The 14,555-nt window shown below is 49.3% G+C and overlaps 1 long non-coding RNA gene across 2 annotated transcripts in view; it reads right to left on the reverse strand.

Annotated features, from left to right (window-relative positions):
- The window catches only part of LOC146801354 (uncharacterized), a 463,543-nt gene that overhangs the window by 356,658 nt on the left and 92,330 nt on the right, over positions 1-14,555 (reverse strand). For both annotated transcript variants that reach the window (XR_014967619.1, XR_014967618.1), the window contains exon 2: positions 3,153-3,292. This is a non-coding gene — a long non-coding RNA (uncharacterized LOC146801354). The remainder of the gene's footprint in view (positions 1-3,152; positions 3,293-14,555) is intronic.

Genomic DNA, 14,555 nt, shown 5'->3' on the forward strand with positions numbered 1-14,555 from the left:
TGTTAGCCTCTATAGCCCATTGTTGTAGGCGATTCAGAATAACACGCCCAGTGATTTTCATAAAAGAATCCAGTAGGGATATAGGGCGATAACTGGAGGGTTTTTCTCGGTCCCCTTTTTTGAATATAGGTATGATTATAGAGTCTGCCCAGGTATCAATAAAGCCCCGCTCGCAACTAGCTTCCAATACACGCATGAGTAGGGGTGACCAGAGCTCAGGCTCATATTTAAAAAGATCTATAGGGACGCCGTCTATGCCTGGCGCTTTGTTGCCCCTGCTCTGGGTGATGGCGTCAGAAATTTAATTAACAGTAACAGCTAAGTTGATCGGTGTGAAGTTACCCTCGTTTTGTTCCTGGGTAACAGTCTCCAACTCTACCAGTTTATCTTTCCCTCCTGGGTTGTAGACCTCGGCAAAGAAATCTATCCATGCATCTTCTGTGATTGTCACTTCCATTCTGACAATTTCACCTGATGAAAAAAATGGAGCCTTGACAGCTAACCAAAGGGCAGAGCAGTCCCTTTCCAAGGACGCGTTGTATAGACTTAGCCACGCATCATTCTTAATTTCGCGTTTACGTGACTTTCTGGCCTGATTATATTCATGTCTGAGAAGCCTAATTTCAGTTTGGTTTCTTGGGTTTTTTCTTAAAGCATACTTTAAGAGAGTGTGAGCCTTAGTACAGGCGGAGTCAAACCACCCTTTACTACTTACTTTCCCCTCTTTAAAAGGACGTTGTAGGACCTCTTTAATAGTCTTAGTAATGTTTGCAAAAGAGTCCAGGACATCTATTTGTGATACTTCGTCCTGGAGGCATACATTAATAGAGGTTAACGCCTGTTTGATGATATTTCTATTAGTAGCCTCTGGGTTGATCTGTGACCATCTAAGGGCGTACCCGTTCAAACTGCTTAAGGTGCAATTTGTTGTCCAGGCTAATTTCTCTACCGAAGGACGATCTATTTTGCAGGGGAGCTGAATACAGAAACTAAGTGGGAGATGGTCGCTCACCCCGATTGTGTGTGTAGCAAAATCTGATAGCCAGCGTGAGTGAGAATTTGTGACGGTAATAAAATCAATCAGCGTACTAGACCCTCTCCCCACGTACGTTGAGCTAAACTCCACCATGGGCCTACAGAGCAAGTTGACAAAACGCAGATCGAATGTGGCCATCATGTCGTTAAATGAATCGCCCCCGCTATAGTGGTCAAAGTGGGGTTGATATTCAGATTTATAATTTTCCTGATCGCCACACCCACTCAAATACTGTTTACACAGGTGGTGGTTGAAATCGCCTCCCCAGATGATGATTGAATCCCTTAAAGATTTGTCTACTAGGGCCCTTAGTTCCTTAATAAGGGTATATATCATACCATTTACTGAGCCCTTCTCAATGTTGTTATACATGTTGATAATAATAATTTCCACCTTGGGGGACACCCGGATTAGAGTAATTTGATAGTAGCTACATGAGGCCACCGAACTTGATGATAATATCTCCAGCAAATTAGATAAATAAATGGTCAGGCCACTTTTACTCCTCACTGTCACCGGTGCGACGGCGGGAGGGAGAGACGATCTGCAACGGCAAGGACACAGCAACCCCCAAAGGCCAAGGTGGTGAACAGGTACGCACAGCGATTCTAACAGCCCCACTAGTTTGAGGAGTGAGTTTATGTAGACTGGCCATCTCTGGCTTCACATGTTGGTGTATGTGTAAAATGTTCATATGAATGTAGCTACATTAATATTATCGGGCAACTAGTTTTATTTAGTCAAAATGTAAATTCTTTATGCTCAAAGGTGCCTGGCTAATGTTTCTCCAGTGTCACAGTTTGTCTCTGTGCAGTGGCTCTAGCATGCCTGGGAAGGGCAAGGCCTCGCACCACACCACTGCTTTGTGTGTGCCGCAGTTAATGAAGGGGAAAAAACAGGGGACAAAGAAGAAGCAGGGTGGTGATAGGATGGCAAGGCACCCCTTTGGTAATTTAAAAAATGGGAGATAAGGAGAAAACCCTGTGAACAAAAATAAAACACCAAAGAACAAAAAGGGAGGTAGGCCACAGAAGAGTGGAAGAACTCCCAGGTTGCAGCTCGCCCCATCTAAAGAAGCCGCCCATCTCTTTGAACCACTAACATCAAAAAAGAGAGGGGTGCAAAAGAGTGGTATGTAATGTGTAAAGAAGAGGTGATTAATTTTCTGGAGCATATCCAGAATGCGTCCAGTGATTGGGATCCCTACACCCTCTTGCAGTGCAGACCATGGGGCTGATTTCATATTTGGGTCAGGGTGACAAGGTAAATTACACCATTGCTCTGACAGAGTACCCATCTGCCAAATTTAGAAATGTCCATCAGCCTGACAGACGTTTCTACCATTCACTGGAACCACCTTTAAGGTAGTTCCTGTAAATATATTGGAACTTTGCCGTATAGCCCTGTGAAACATAATGAAGCTGTATGGTAAATTTCAAAACTTTTTTTATTTTCAAAGACAAAACCCCAAAGTGAGCTTTTGTTTTGAAAATAAAAAAGAACAATACCTCCCTCACCGTGGAAGTCATCTCCCATGCAGAGGGGCCATTTTACATCTTTTACTGCCCCTTACCGCCCGGTCAAAGAAGTCAAAGAAGTTTGGCCAAGGCAGAAACAGAGTAATCTCTGACGTTGCAAAACTATTGGCACCCGTATTTAAATTTGGCGGGTTGACCACTATATATATATATATATTTTTTTTTTTGTCACCAACGATTAACACCAGTCGATACCCCCTTCGTGAGTGCCTGTAATCGGCTACCGGTCAATCAGAACTACTTGGTTGTTTAGAAATTTGCACTGCTCTCCCAGTTAATGAAATGAGAGGGTGTAATCATTGGACAGAGAAATCTTCAATATTTTAGCAAGTTCCAAAACCTGAAACTACTTTTATCCATTTCCTTGAAAAAACCTACAGAGTTCTTCCAACCCTGCCAGGAGGGGGGGCTCCGATTGAGCCCAAAGTTTACAGATTTCTCTTCTTGCCAGTATTATTAAGTAAAAAAATCAAATAATGGCAGTTCACTTGCAGAAATTACTTATCTTTAACCTGCTGGGATATCCCGAACATAATTAACCTCTATGTTGACACCCACGGAGCGTGAAATGGTCTTACCCACTGCTGACCAGAATACTCCCAATTTTGAATAGTTGGCAAACATGTGCACATCGTCCGCATCTCCACTGCCACATCGCTTGCACTTTGAATCTGTGCCTCCTTCTATCTTCCTCAGCCTCTTTGGGGTCCAATAGATTCTATCAAAGGTAAAAAAAAGTGATTTTTCTTTAAAGCAGCAGGTTTAACCACTAAGTAAAGTGTAGCGCGACATACGTGCCATAAAATCTGCCAGCTCCGCTTTCGGCAAGCATCTATCCCACACACTATTGGGTGATTTCATTACCGCCAGTTCTGCATCCAGAAGAAATTGATACCGAAGTGCCACCTCTTTTTTACTTGCCGTTGTGATCTGAAGTTCCAGCTCCATTTGCTTCGAGACTCTATCTAACCCATGCTGACTCTTGAGCCAGGAATTGATCTGGTGGATCTTAAATCTGGATATTGCCGCTTTTGTCCTGTCATACCAGTAACTCCAAGTTAGCTTTTGTCTGCCATTTATCAGTTGACCCCACTGCCTACCATCTGGCTTATTCAGTGGTCTTGCTAGGCTATCTGATAGACATTCCGGTGTACCTGGGGAATCCCATATGGGAGACAGTCTGCTGTAATAAGGTACAACTAGGATTGATCTTATCTCATACCTAGTTCTTACCAGTGGCGTAACGAAAGTTGAAGGGGCCCCCCCCTGCAAGGTACACAGATGGCCCCCCGCTCCGGGTATAATCTGGAGCTCTCCAGCGTGAGTCCAGCGCTGAGGGGGCCCCCTGCAGCTCGGGGGACCCCCGCACTGCAGGGGATGCGGGCCTGTGTTACACCCCTGTTTCTTACCGCTGACTGGAGGCATTGTAATCTGAGTTAATCTGACTTTTTTGAAAAAATTTGGAACCCCATATTTATAAGAGAAGTCCACCTCGGGCAAGCCCACCAGCATGGATTTAAACATAACTCCTGTTAGAGATTCATCAGGTCTTTGTAGGAGCATTTTATTGTTTTTAAGTTGAAACGCCCAACAATAGATCTGGCGGTCGGGAAGACCCATGCCTCTCAAACCCGCTTTCCATCTCAGCTTTTTCCATGAGAGGCATATTCCTCTACTAGCCCATATGAAAGAGGAAATCTTCCCCTCCAGCTTCAGGAGTGTTTTTTTTTCGGACTGCAACGGAATATTATCAAAGAGAAAGATGAGTTTTGGCAAGATGGACATTTTCACCAAAATAATCCGTCCGTAGATCGTAAATGGAAGGTTCTGCCATCTTTTTAATAATACATCTATCTCCTTTCCTACTCTTTCCAAATTAACAGCCGCTATCTTCCCAAGGTCTTTAATTATTTTAATCCCCAGATATCTCAATTCCTCCACGCATTTTTTTTCTCCACTATCTTGTTTTCACATCATTAATTCAGTTTTTTCTTCATTTGCCACATATCCCACCAGTTTACCAAATTCCCTCACTTCCGCCATAAGGTGTGGTACAGTTGACACTACGTCTGAGGTATAAACCATAAGGTCATCAGCGTGAAGCGAGATCTTCCTAGAGTATGCCCTAATTTCAAAGGATTTAATATCTTCGTTTAACCTCAAACTTTGAGCGAAAGGCTCTATGTAGAGATCAAATAATACAGGAGACAAAGGACAGCCCTGTCTTTTACCTCTCACAATTCGCACATGGGGAGACAGACTATCATTAACTAGAATCTGCTGTTGGAGCTCTGTAAATTTAAAAAATAGTGTCTATCATATTTTCGCTCAAATCAAAATGTTCTAATGTAGCCTTTAAATAACGCCACTTGACACGATCAAATGCTTTTGCAGCATCTAATGTGACAATTGCGAGGGGGGCATTATGCATTATGGCTAAATCTATGGAACCTATCAAGGAATAGTTAAGCTCATTCATATATCTCCCAGGGAGAAAACCTTTTTGATCTTGATAAATCAGCAGCCCCACAACCTTACTTAAACGTGCAACCAGAACCCCAGAGAAGATCTTATAATCATTATTAAGTAATGATATTGGGCGAATGATAGGCAATGTGTCGGGTTCTTGCCTGGCTTCAAGATTAAGGAGATTACTGCTGTGTTCCATGTCAACGGGATAGGGCCCCAATCTATCAGGATAGAATTGAATAGTTTGACCCACACCAGGATCATCTCTGCCTATAGTACAGAATACATTTTGATAGGAATCCCGTCTGGGCCTGCAGCTTTCTCATTTTTCTCCTTTTTCAAAATGTCCAGGATTTCAATACCATCTATTTCTTGTCCTAAGTAGAGGGCTTGAGATTCTGTAAGTTTAGGAAGCAGCTTACTTAAGAGCCAACCTTGTATTTCTTGCTCGGTTACCTCTAGGTCTTCTGTATATAGCTCTTGAAAGAAGTTAGTAAACGCAGCTCTGATTTTTTCGCTCTCCTCGACTATGAGCCCAGACTCCTCTTCTAGAATCTTCCCTATAAAATTTTGATTTCTGTCCAACCTTGAATTCCGAGCCAGAAGCTTTCCACAGCATTCCCCTTGTATAATATCTCTAGATCTGCTCACCTCCCACTGTTGATTTACTTTATCCTCCAATTTGGTTCTAAACTTCAACCGTAAACCTTCAAGCTTATTTACCCACTCCTTTCTTTCTCTTTCCAAGCCTTTGTTATCTTTTAATAGGTTTTCCATTTTGCTTATCTCCTCCTCTATTTTATTAAAGTAATTTTCTCTTCCCTGACCCAGTATACTGTTAGATATTTAACAATACCTCTTAACCATGCCTTATAGGCATTCCATACCGTGTGCACGGCGGCTGACCCCAGGTTCCATGAGAAAAAATCCTCAGTGTTACTACGCACCTTCTCTATTATCTCGGGCTGGAGCATAATCCTTCTGTTCATCGTCCACCTAACGATTGTATGGGTGTCTCTTCTCTCAATTTTTAATAACAATGCCGCATGATCTGAAATATGAATAGGCAGATGGTTTATCCCGACTACCAACTCCACTTCTTTCTTGTCCATGAAAAGGTAATCTATTCTTGAGAAGTGCCCGTTCTTCTTACTATGGAAGGAATAACCCCTGCGTTTACTCTTGACACAAATTAAAATTCTCCATCATATCTAGTAAGTATGCCATCATCTTAGGGGAGGTAACTTGAGTCCTAGCTGAAGGCCTATCAAGATCATTATTCGGTAGGACATTAAAATCCCCACCAAGAATAATGGGGTATTGAAAATCAACCAGGTTAGAGAAGAGCTTGGTCAGAGGTGTTACATCATCTATATTTGGGCCGTAGTAGCTCGCTAATGTATATGTCACGGGAGCTATTTTGATCTCGGCAATTATCCAACACCCACCCTCATCTGCTCTGTATCTAAGGAGCTCAGTCCCTGAGTTCGCCTTTAGTATTATTAGTATCCCTTTAGTACAATGAGCTTGATACCCAGGGGCTTATTTACAAGGCCCTTGCGCCACTTTTGCGTCATTTTTAACATGGGAAAAATTACACAAAAGTGGCGCAAGGGGCTTGTAAATAAGCCCCCCACTTTCCAATCCATCTTAGTTTAGAAAACAATTCCCTACATTCTTGTCTCAGAAGATGAGTCTCCTGAAGCATAATTATTTGAGCGGTCTGATCTTTTAAATATTGCGCTCTAATTCTCTGCCTTCTTTTGACCCACAACCCATTCACATTCCAACGAAGGATCGTCCGATCTTTCTTATTCATACTTCATCAAGTTCCTCATTTGATATCCCTGCGGACCTTGTTTTTGATAATTTATTACAGGCACTCCTTTACTGACTTGAGGACAAAAATCTTTTACAATTTTTTCCCTATGCTCCCCGCCACTAGTGCACCCTCCCATGGAAACCCTCCCCAAAAAATATATTTTATAGGCATCCCTGCTGCCAATTGAGCTTATGCTGAAGAATAACCATATTACCTATATTACTATCACCTCCTCCCGCCACCTCTCTCCTATCTATTACTTGTATTCCCTAGTTTCACTTCCTGGATACATTTGTCCACCTCAGCCAGGTCTGAGAAATTATGCATTTTATTTTGCCACATTACCTTTAGAAAAGCTGGAAACCTCAATTTCTACGGATGACCCAGTTTCTTTAACTCATCCATTCTGTTACCCAGTTCCCACTGTCTATTGGCTGTCTCCTTTGAGATATCCAACCTAACTCTGTAGGAAGCACCCATTGCTTGTAGTGATTTTTCTCTTAACTCTTGACCATTCTATTGGCGGTAAGCATATTCCGTTGCCGCTGCGCCAGAGTATGCTTAGCAGCATAATATAAATCAGGCTGGCTGTCAACATACCAAATTGCGACAGAGAGCCTGTTGGACTGTAACCCACAACCTACTTGTGCATTACATGAGGATCATGTGTTTTAGGCAACTATAGGTCCTGTGAGACTCACAGACATATTTGCAGGTAGATTTCAATGCTTCTTTTACTATGAATATACATACTGAGGAATACACACTAAAATACGTTTATTAAAATCAAAATTCTATGCTAGTGCATATAACCTGTATAGTGGTAACTATAAAAAGAAACCGAATAGTGCTAACAACAGAGGCGCATAAACAGAAGACTGGAAAGAAATGCGACATTATTACAGTATTTGTTTCCCTCCATAGTAAAGATGGGACCAGTCATTGTTCTCCAACCTCTCCCTTTGTCCCTCGAGATAAACTATCTTAGCACAAAAAGGAGCTTTTATGAGTTTCTTAGGTGGCCCACATGCCTTATGAACAATGGAGAAATAGTTCCATTTGAGGAGATCAAGACGATAAGGCCCGCCTGGCAGCCCCAAGGTGCCTGCTGGCGCCTTTCAAAAAGGTGTTTACAACTTGTGTCTGCAAAAGTCCAAGCTCCCTGCCCTAAGGAACCTGAAAGTGTGAAGATTCCTCTCTCCTTAACACTTGTTTGTATTTAGTTGTAATACTATTTTTAGAATGTTTTTGAAATAAATGGATTCCTTATTGAATGTTACCAAAAACATCAACAAGCGCCATCACCTACTTTTTGTTTCAATTGAACTTTTTTGACAATTTGACAATTTGAATTTCATATGTAAATAATTGCTAACACAAACATTAAACAATATGAAACATTACTGACTGTTTGAATTATATTAAACAAATGCTGAACTATGAAATGAAGATGAAACAATATTCGTGTGCAAATAATACTAAACTCAGTGTGCATTTACAATTGACAAATGTACGCTCATATAAATGAATATATGAGTTGCAATGGGGGATGCATAAGCAGAAACATTTGAAGATTGCTTCAGAGGTAATCAAGCAGAAAACAAAAGCCTACAGAGGGAAGCTCAGCAAGGGAAGCCGGTAAGCAGGGATGTTGCTCTGGAACAAAGACTCCAGTGCTAGGCATGCATTGGTGAATGTGACGCAGTGAAAAGTTCTGGAACCCTCCTCAACATGCTGGTCATTTTAAGCCTCCACAGTAATCCTATGTTTGAATAACTTCATGACGGCAGCTTGGAGTCAGATACTTTGCAAGGCATACAGAGAACTGTTGATCAAAACCCTAAAATTATATCTTTTACTTTCCCCCCAAAATGATTCTTTTTATGTTTAAAACGTTTTTATTGAGACAAAACAAACCATGGGGGAGGGGGACAGGAGGCAGGATACGTGGAATACAGTCAAAGAAGAAGGGATGCATCTCCAGAGGGTTGGCAATAGGTGAAGCGTTGGCTCAGAGGGAAGAACACAGTAAATGAACGCTAGAATTACAAGCTGTGGAATCCCACGCGCGTATCCGACACCCAAAAGCAGAGCAATAAAACCCCCCCCAATCAACCCCTCAACAGAACACAGTCCCCCCCCTCCCATCCCCCATCCTCCCAGTACAAAAACAACAACACTCCCCCCTCCCCCCGTCCTATGGTCCCGCAGCAAAGTAGCCCCAACCAGGAAGCCCCGCACAGCCCCCCCCCCCCCCGCCGGGGGTCCCCATCTCACATGTAAGCTAGTCCGCCGGGGTCACCGGCGGCCGCAGCCTGAGAAGCCTAAGATACCTCGGGCAGGTGAGCTCCCGGAATTCAGTGGACAGCAGCGCTAGAAAGGGTTGCCATAGCTCCTCAAATTGGTCTATCTCCCCCGCAACCGTAAGCGACAGCTTCTCCATCCCCAGCACATGCCAGAGTCTGTGCAACCAACCGGTGATGGAGGGGGCGGTGGATGTGCGCCAGTGGATCAGAATGTTCTGAACCGCAGACCCCAGCGCTATCGCAATCTGCCTACCCCTGCGGGACTTCAGTGGGTACATTAGGTCATTGGGGAGGCCCAGCAGGACATACGCCGGGAGGCGCGGCAGCTCTATGCCAAAGTGCTCATCCACCTCGTCCAGAACTTCCTTCCAGTAGGCGGTCAGCACTGGGCAATCCCATAGGATGTGTGTAAGGGTACCTTCCTGCCCGCAGCTCCGCCAGCACCCCTTGTCAGTGTGTCTATGCATTTCATACAGTCTGTACGGGGTGTAGTACCAGTATGTGGACACTTTAGTGAAGGTTTCCGTAAGGCCCGTGTGGTATGCAGAGTGCCGCGCCCGATACGCAATTTTGTCCCATTCCTTGTGGCTGAGTGTCCTACCCAATTCCCTGTGCCAACGCTCCCTCCCCGGATTGTAGTAGTGAAACGGCGGGGGTTGTAGGTGTTTGTACAGATCAGTGATCAGTTTAGCGTCGGAGGTCCGAGTAGCCAACCACCGCTCATACGGTGTAATTGGACGGGCAGCGGCGGCACGCACCTGAGGCTGGAGGGCCCAATGCCGAACTTGCATGTAGCGCAATCTGTCCAGCTCCGTCAGGCCGAACTCCTGGCGGAGTTGCTGAAAAGGAACCACTCCTTCCGGGCCATAGATCTGGAAGAGTGCCCTGCAGCCCGCCTGCACCCAGTGGGAGAAAACCCCCGGCTCCATCCCAGGGGAGAAGTCCGGGTTGCCCGCAATGGGCGTGAGCGGCGAAGGGAAGGTGGTAAGGCCCCGGGCCTCACAGACCGCGTCCCACACACGCAGGGGGACCCGCGTAACAAAGGAAGCGTAAAGATTAGCGGGGCGGTGCGCGCGGCGCAGGAATGGAACCTCTTGTAAGGTGCGGCCCGCCACTGCCTGGTCTTGGAAGAGCCAATGTTTGTCGGACTCCCACCTGCTCCACTCCACCAGATAGCGGAGCTGTGCCGCCTGAAAGTACTTACGGAGGTCCGGAATGCCGAGACCCCCCGCTTCCGGAGCAAGCGTGGAGAGGACCCTCTTCATGCGTGGCCTGCGGCCCTGCCAGACAAAGCGGGAGATGTCAGCCTGCATTTGTCGTATCCAGCCCACCGGGGGTTGGAGTGGAAGGGCCCGGAAAAGATATAGTATCTGGGGCAGCACCGTCATTTTGACCGCCGCGATTCGCCCCAGCCAGGACAGCAGGCCCTTGTTCCAGCGGCCAAGCTCGTCCTTGATCTTCCTGCTGAGGGAGGCATAATTGGCCGTAACCATCTCCGACAGTGTAGGCGCCAGCAGAATCCCCAGATACGGCACCGTGGACGAGGACCACTGCATGGGGAAGAGCCGTTGAAGATCCCTCCTGGTTTCCGCAGCCAGGGACACGTCCAGTGCCATCGACTTGCTCATATTCATTTTGAAGCCGGCCACCCCCGCGAAGGCGTCCAACTCTCGGAGGCAAGTAGGCAGCGACCTCCTAGGGTCGTCCAAAGTCAGCAGGACATCGTCCGCATAGAGACTGACGGTGTGGACGTACTGGCCCATCCGGACCCCGACAGCATCCGGATTGTCACGAATCCTCTGAGCAAACGGCTCCATGTAGAGGGCAAACAGGAGCGGCGAGAGAGGGCAGCCCTGCCGCGTGCCGCGCTCGATGGCAAAGCTACCAGAGCTACACCCGTTTACCCGCACCGACGCTGAAGGATGCTTATAGCAATTAAATACCATGGTGCGGAACTTATCGCCGATTCCCAGTTTCTTAAGGACCCGCTCAAGATACGGCCAGTGAACTCTGTCGAAGGCCTTCTCTGCATCAACGGACAACAACATCCGCTCCCCCGAGATCCTTGAGGCCTTCTCCAGAACATGTGTCACCCTCTTGGTGTTGTCAACCGTCTGTCTACCGGGCACAAAACCAGCCTGGTCCGCCTCCACCAGGTCGGGGAGGTGTGGACCCAGCCTGGCTGCGAGAATCCCCGTGTACAACTTGAGGTCGACATTTAGGAGAGAGATGGGCCGGTATGAGCCGCAAAGGGCCCGGTCCTTCCCAGGCTTCGGGATTACCGCGACCGTCGCCCTCAGGAGATCCGGAGGGATGGCTCCCGGTGCGGAGAAAGAGTTAAACAGCCGCGTAAGGACAGGGGCCACGGCCGTGCAAAAAGTCTTGTAGAATAGCGACGTGAACCCGTCCGGGCCCGGGGCCTTGCCATGTTTCAGCCGCGCAATAGCTGAAATCACTTCCTCCACATGGATGTCCCGCTCCAGGTGGTCAGCCTGAGCCGGGTCCAGTACCGGGAGGGTCACCGACTCCAAATAGCTATCGGTCTCCCGTGGCGGGGAGGGCTCCTCAGCATACAGCGCCTCGTAGAAGCCGCGGAAAGACTCCGCTACTTCCGCGTCCCCGGAGACAACCCCCCCGTCCGCGCCCACCAATTCTTTCACGACGCTGCGCTGTTGCGCGACCCGGAGCCGGTGTGCTAGGAGCTTGCCACATCTGTCCCCCCCAGTGTAGTAGGCATGTTTCAAACGTAAGGCGGCGTACTCCGCCCTATCAAGATCCAGAGCCGAGAGGAGCTTCCTCGCTGCCTTCAACTGCCTCCAGACCCTCGGCGCTCCCGTACGGCGGTGGACCTGCTCAAGCTCCCGAACTTGAGCCGTCAACTCATCCCTCTTCAGTTGTCGCTCCTTATTCTCGGCTGCAGAGATAGAGATGAATTCCCCCCGTAGGACGGCCTTCAATGCCGCCCACTGTGTCGCCTGCGAGGTGTCAGTGTTGCTATTGTGAGTGAGATAGTCCTGTATGACCTCCCCGATGCGTTGCACCACCGATTTTTTGTGTAGAAGTGTGTCCCGGAGGCGCCACACCCCCCGAGAGGGGGAGGCCGCCGGCCACTGGAAAACGCCGATAACTGGAGAGTGGTCAGACAGGGTCAGGACCCCGATGTCCGCCGCCGTGGCAGCGGCACGCATCGGTCCACTCACCAGGAGGTAGTCCAGCCGTGAGTAAGTGCGGTGTGCGTGCGAGAAGAAAGAGTAGTCCCTATCCGTGGGGTGCAGGGAGCGCCAGAGATCATGCAAGTCCATGTCCGCAATTCGGGCCTTCCCAGCCTGGGACAGTTCCCCCGTCTGCGGGAAGCGCTGCGCCGATCTGTCCATCCCAGAGTCAAAGACAATGTTGAGGTCTCCGCCCAAGATAACGTGTCGGTCCGGGGAAGCAGTGACATCCACCAGCGCGGAGTCTAGGAAGCGCTCCTGGTGCTCGTTTGGGCTATAAACGGAGCCAACCGTAAATGCTATGCCTCCCAGGCTCATGCGATACGCAAGGAGCCTCCCCTTCTGTTCAGCACACTTATGCAACACCTCCCCCCGAAAGGAGCTCGCTAGGAGAATGGCTACCCCTGCCGTCTTGTTCGCTGCCGAGGAAAAGAACTGGGTGGGGAACTTAGCAGAGCGCATCCTGTGGCAGTCTCGGGGCAATAAGTGTGTCTCCTGCAAAAGGCAAATGTCCGCCTGCGTCCCCTCCAGCAACGACAGGATCGCCCTGCGCTTCACCGGGTTATTCAGACCCTGAACATTAAGGGTCACTACCTTTAGGCCCGGCATTCCTCGCAGGGATCGGGAGCGCCATGCAATGGGTAGGGAATCAGCGGGTGGGGCGCGCGGGGCCGCAGCGCGGGACAAGCCAAGACAAAGCGGGCAAAGACAACATCGGACGGGACCTTCCCAACCCCAAAACAACCCCCTCCCCCACCCAAAACACAACCTTGGCAACTAGCCATCCCCAAACTCAAACACCCCATAGTCTCAGTCAAGCCCCAAAACGGGCAAGTCCGTAGAAAATAGCAAAGTGGACGTCCAGCCACTCACCTCCGCCCGCTCCCCCCCAACCCCCCCGCCCCGTGCCAAGCATGTTAAGAAGCTAAAGACATCTCCCCCCGGAGTGTATGTTAGGCCGTCAAGGCCACGCTAGAGGAGCCGATCGAGTCCCCGGCCGCCGCCCTCAGGGCGTCTGCCATGTCCGCCCTAATGGTAGGGGAGTCCGGGAGCCCTGCACTGGTCGCTGAGCGCCGCCTCGATGACCTCCGCCGATTCCGTCCCTCCGAGGACCTCCACGACGGCGTAGCTCCCTCTTCCTCCGCTGCCGTGAGCCCCAGGACACCACAAATGTCTTGCAAGGAGCGTAGCTGATGCAATACCCCGTTCCACCGAAAAATCAAGCGGAAGGGGTGACCCCAAGAGTACGGCGTCTCATGCTCGCGCAAAAAGTCAGTGGCAATCCTAAAGGACCTGCGTTTCTGTAGAGTGATGGCAGAGAGGTCCTGGTACAGCGCCACCGGCCGATCCCGAAAGGTCAGGGGCTGTTTCCTGCGGGCTTCAGCCATGATACGCTCCTTTAGTGGAAAGTCGGGCAGGAAGGCCAGAATGTCCGGTGGGGGTGCCGATGGCTGGCGCTGGCGGCCAACCCTATGCGCCCTGTCGATGCTGATGGGAAAGCCCGCGGCCTCCCCCAGGATTTCTCGGAACAGGGCCCGCAGATAGCCCCCCAGATCGGACCCCTCATCCGCAGTCGGCACGCCACGCACTCGGATGTTGTTCCTCCGAGATCTGTTCTCGAGGTCCTCAGAGTGGGCCTGGAGCTCCACACACTGTTCCCGGAGGCGAAGAACGTCCTGCTGGAGGTGGACTATCTCCTCCGCTCGCTGTTGGCCCTCCGTCTCCACCGCCTCCACACGCTCACCTAGGCCCTCCACCTCTCTGCGCACTTCTCGGACCTCGCTGGCCACCTCCCGCTTCAGTGTCTGGAAGTCCTCCCTGAGGGAGCTAAACAGTTCCTCCATGAAGGCCCTCGTGACGGGTGGCTCCCCTCCAGTCACATCCGCCGGAGCCCGGGAGGGCCCCGGCGAGGGCTGTGTCCTGTCCCGCAAGTGCTGGGCCCTGCCAAGCATGTCCGGCAGAGTACGGTCCCCTTTCTTCGGGCCTCCTTTCCCAGCCATCGTCAGCTCCGCAGTCGGGCCCCGATCCAGGCGCCCCAGAGATGCTCAGCCGCCGGCAAGCACTCGGGCCGGGGGATCCCCCACAAGTGAGGTCGCTGCGTCACAGGTGACAAAATGGCGGCCGAGCCCGGTCACCGTCAGCCGCAAGAGCTAGCGTGAGACAACCAAGGGG

Source organism: Triturus cristatus, chromosome 8 (assembly GCF_964204655.1).
Source record: "Triturus cristatus chromosome 8, aTriCri1.1, whole genome shotgun sequence".
Classification (NCBI taxonomy): domain Eukaryota; kingdom Metazoa; phylum Chordata; class Amphibia; order Caudata; family Salamandridae; genus Triturus; species Triturus cristatus.